Source organism: Perca flavescens, chromosome 14 (assembly GCF_004354835.1).
Source record: "Perca flavescens isolate YP-PL-M2 chromosome 14, PFLA_1.0, whole genome shotgun sequence".
In the NCBI taxonomy this organism is placed as follows: Eukaryota; Metazoa; Chordata; class Actinopteri; order Perciformes; family Percidae; genus Perca; species Perca flavescens.
In genome coordinates, this window is record NC_041344.1 from 11,557,263 (window position 1) to 11,562,200 (window position 4,938).

General features: G+C 38.8%; 1 protein-coding gene across 3 annotated transcripts in view; it reads right to left on the minus strand.

Annotated features, from left to right (window-relative positions):
• cap1 (CAP, adenylate cyclase-associated protein 1 (yeast)) overlaps positions 1-3,153 on the minus strand; it is a 15,077-nt gene extending 11,924 nt beyond the window's left edge. The window contains exons 1-2 of one of the 3 annotated variants that reach the window (XM_028596750.1): positions 2,998-3,153; positions 996-1,020 (exon numbers count right to left, since the gene is read on the minus strand). The gene's annotated coding sequence lies outside the window, so the exon portion shown is untranslated. Of the gene's footprint in view, positions 1-937; positions 1,021-2,997 lie in introns of all 3 variants that reach the window. The other 2 variants (XM_028596748.1, XM_028596747.1) reach the window with 2 other exon arrangements.
• Between the last annotated feature and the right edge of the window lie 1,785 nt (positions 3,154-4,938).

The window sequence follows — 4,938 nt, forward strand, 5'->3', positions numbered from 1 at the left end:
ATAAGACGACTGTAACCAGACACTGCATTCACCTGTGTGACTGCCTCCAGTCTCAGGTACTTACACCTGGCTGACAGTGAATAGAGGTACATAGACCACTCTCACTAATGAGTCCACACAACTTAAACCTGCTGTTACAGTGTCACTTACACTACACAGGGACTGAACTAAATCTCAATATATCTAATGACAGAGAACATTTTTGGCTGTGACAGATGAAGGTAAAGGCACATTTGAGGTACTTTCCTGGTTATCAAAGTAGGAAAAGGAGCTTTGAGATTGTTGGATTAGATCGCTCTAGATTTGAATCAAATTTTTGATAATTAATTTTTTTTTTTTTGTTAGGGAAAGTTCTTGTAGAAAAACAAAGTTTCTTAGAAGAAGTTATAGCCTAAAACAAAAAGAGTATCATTACTAAATCTCAGGCATTATACTAGGACTTGCATCAATAACATTTGAACGATACAGTGATTTATTTAAGTTCAAACCTTAAGGAGATGCAATGTTTTCTCCATGGTTTTAATTATGACAGGTTGTTAGGCGAGCATTAAGCTATCATATGACTAAACCTTCAACTGATGCCAATATTAATTAGGTTGTTGCAACCAGTATAATGGCGCCGCATCTAAAGCACTTTTATGTCTGCCCTAAGGCTGTTAAGTGAAGTCATATCAAAAGGGCATTGTATCAGCAGCATTGTATTACTATCACCCAATAGGTTGCAACAGTCGTAAAAGGTTCCTCTTACAGCAAATGTGCCAGTCACATTTCAAAATGCCTCAACTTCCCTTTTTCCGTCTCACTCATTTAGACAAGTTGTAAATGAATGTCTCCACAAGGCGTGGAGATAAAATTAGATCATAGCAGGACACACTCCCTTACTACCCTTGACCTAAATGCCTAAATATTCAGGGCCACAGCAGCTTTTAAGATATACCTGCAGATATCAAGGTTCAAAAGTTTCACTTCCTGGTCCCAGCTGAGAGATGACTCACCAGCAGTGCAGGAAGGGAGTGGCCCCTAAAGGTGAGAGTAAAAACAAGCACCTAAATGTTTAAGCTGCAGACTTTTTTTTTTTACTGATGACAAACAGTTTATAATGACACTAACAAACTTCTTCCGGTTCTGCTACATCAGTTTAGATGCTGGAAAACATTTCCTAAAGTGCACTAAAGTAAAGTGACCACATAAGTTGAAGTGCTGACCACCAAGGAAACTCCACTGTCAAGGAAAGAACTTCCCAGGGACAGAGAGGGAGAGATATAGAAATGACTCAATACAGGGAATCATGCCTTTCATAAGATTTTCCTTAGATTTAAGCACTATAAAAATGCATAACTGGGGTTTAACCGCAACTTAAGAGGTGGAGGAACAAGAGTCTATGGCAGCCTTTTTAACTTTAAAAAGAAAATTAGTTACATATGCATAAGCTTGGACCCTTAGAGTTAAAAGGATAAGCCAGGTGCCACAAATCTCATAAAAAGGCCAAAACCAACAATGGATTGATCAGACTATCAAGTATTGTCTGTGTATCCAAATCCACAGCTGATTAAGTCCTGTTAAGTTCGTGATAAATACACCTATTTAGTCATGTTTGCTAAACATTACAGTCCCCAGCTGTTGTAGGAAAATACTGAGCCTTTAAAAAAATGAAGCTACACTTTTTGTTGCCTTTTGAAAACTGGCCAAAACAATTTCAATGTATATAACGACAATGTCGTTTCAATCAAGAGACTAATAGAAAGATGCATTTACATTACTTATTTTATAGTATAGCTCGTGCTGGTTTTCCTCCAATATGTAAAACCCTGACAATTCTATTCATAAACCTACTTTTGTGGACCTATATGGCACAAATGTTCTGCATAAAGCATCATCAGCATGCAGGGGCAGTGAAGTAGGTTAGGTCCATGTGAGGGTTTCTCTGCCTGTGTGCCAGACATAAAGAAGGGTGTGTGTGTAGCCTTTTTGTCTATTTGCATGGCATAAAAACTAAAACACACATCTCTTTTTTTGTGGCAAGGAAGTAGGCCAAAGCACTGGCGGAGAGCTCTAAACGTCCTCACCAGTCCTACTTCGGTGGGCTCAGGGCTACAACAAATCAAGTTCAAAGCCGCTGATGTTAATGCGATCACTGGGGTTTCAATCAGACGGCCAAGGATGCTAGCTCGGCCAAAGCTAGCTAGCAGAGCCGGTGGGTGTAGTGCGGATTTCTGCGTCCCGTCAAGTTTAGTCTACCCTAACCGACAAACAGTTACCTACAATCAGTCATCGATTAAATAGGAGGAGCGGGATGAGACATTTTGAAACTTTGAGTTTGAACAGAGTTTACATAGATTTCCCAAAATCACTTAGCTACTTCTAGTACACGATTGCTTTATCAATGAGGATCAGACTGCGAGGCTTACAAAATGTGTCAAAACAGCCTCATCACCCGAGAGAGCTGGCTAATGTAGATAGCTAGCTAACTCCTGACAAACTGAGTCTGTTTGACAAACTCATAAAGATATTAAGCTAAGCTAGTTACAGTTGTACGTGTTAACCTAATTGGTGTCTGTTTCTTCCCCCTCCCTGTTGTGGAGGGTGTGCTGTCTTGTTTCGGCATTTCCTGGATTTTTTTTTTTTTTTTTTTTTTTCACACACCCCTCCTTGTGTAAGCTAATGTTGCCTCTGCAGAAAAAAAAAGAAGTTACCACATTTCAGCGAGCCGACGTCACTTATCATAGAAAGAAGAAGTTAACGAAAGGTTGAAAACATTTTCATATATGTCAGTTAGCGGACAACCATCAGATTCGCAGGTAACAGCACATAGCAACCTCGGCTAGCCGGGTGCGTTAGCATCACACCGATTTTAATAAATAATTTCTGAATGATTCGATGCAGCGGTATGAAGGAAGCGGCGACGCGCTGTTGTCTATTTCGCTTAATTTTTAGGCTATAGCAAACCGTTACATGCGCAACAAAACCACCACATCGCTACAACTGCAGTCTGCCTACCTGCTAAACTGGTCAAGCAGTGATTTGGTCCTTAATGTCACCGGGGGAATGTACAGGCTTGCAGAGCAGACTTGACTGGCTTCGTCTTTCTTTCTTCCTGTATGTCGGTGAATTTACCCAGCTGTCACCGCGCTGCGTTTCCGCCCTTGTTCGCGCAACTAATTCCTTTCCCATATAAGGAGTGTGAGGGCAGCAATATAACGGAAAAAAGCGAAAGAAACAACTGCTTTCCCTCCTCTCATGATATCTCTGAAAAAGTCTGTGAAAGCAGAGCTGTGTCATTATGGCATTCATTTTCCTAAAAATAATCACATGTTGTAGGCCTATATAGCCGACTGTATCCATCTGCAGACCTGCAGTTTGCAGAATTACTGTAGGGACCAGGGTGCACCTCAGTGTTACATGTTTCTTGTGCTCTGTCGAGCTTCAACATGTTTTCTGAGCTGTCCTGGCCTCTGGTATGAGGATGCATTATGACTACACTCAGTAAACTGGAGTTGCAGTTGCAGTTTTTTTCCCATGAAACCAGAACTGTCCATGAACATATGCACATAACAATATTAATGGTGCTTTCCATGCTTAAAATTTATTTATTCTGCACTGAATTCTTCTTCTTCTTATTATTGAGTAAACTGTCAATGTATTCTACTATTAATTGTTTATTCTGTAAAATGTCAGAAAAAAGTGCCCATCGCTATTTACCAGGGCCCATATTGACATCTTCAAAATACATATTTTCTCCAAACAACAATCTGAAACTCAAATATGCTTAATTCACAATATAAAAAAAGAAATGCAGAAAATTCCGTTTTCCTTTGAAAAATGGCGATTTACCAACTATCAAAATAGTTGACAATTAGTTTTCTGTTGTTCAAGTAATCGGTTAATTGACTAATTGTTACAGCCCTACTTTAATTGTTTCATACGTTGTAAGCAACAAAAAAGTACAATTACTTACTAAATGTTACATTTTCTTATGTTACATGCGCTATCATCACATGCTTCCATCTGCTGTAATCATGACTTGAAATCACATAACTATAGTGGCATTCTTCCACCATCAATACCATCATCTCACAAATTGTGTTTATGGAGCAGCAAAGAAAACCATCAAGGTTAATGGGCTTATAAATGTCACTGAGAAAATAAACTAAGAGGGAGCTGTGTGAATATGACGATAGCTCACATCAGGGTAAGTGGATGGTATCAGTTAGTGCGTTAATAGTCAGTGTGTAATGTGCATCCAAGTAAGGTGGGTGTTTGGTTGTATAGTACACTACCTTTAAAATATAATACAATAACAAATAATGCCCTTACGGTACAAGAATGATGCATTTGGCATGACATATTGAAGATGGTGCACAAGCATTGAGGTGCAATAACAAACAAAGCATCATCCTATACAGTCCAGGTGACAAGTCATAATTTACATCGATAGTGAAAGAAATACTCTAATATGCAAATGCTAATATTGCATGTGTCAGGCTTCCACTGTAACTTCCTATATATCTACTGTTCTTGACTAGGCTATATCAAACATTACAAAAACCTTTGGTGAAGTCCTAAAACATGAAATTCACAGCAAAATATACACATTTTAATCTTTCTGTCACATCACATTGTATTTTCTTTGGCCCATGTATGCTGAAAGGGATAGAAAGGACACTCACTTTGTTTGCACTTGTGTTGCACACTGTATTGTATGTGCTTATGTCTTGTGTCTGTCCATGTACGTACTGTATTATATGTATTTTTATGTGGCAGCTTTTTGTCCAAGACAAATCTCCCTTGGGACAAACAAATCTTGAATCTTAAAATGGAAAATAGGAAGAAATGGGCAAAACCATTTGTGGTGAATTACAGGTCAGAAGTGAATACTCATTAAACAGAGGCTTTCATCAGAGAAATAGCAAGAAAAAAAGTACACATCTGTCTGAAAAC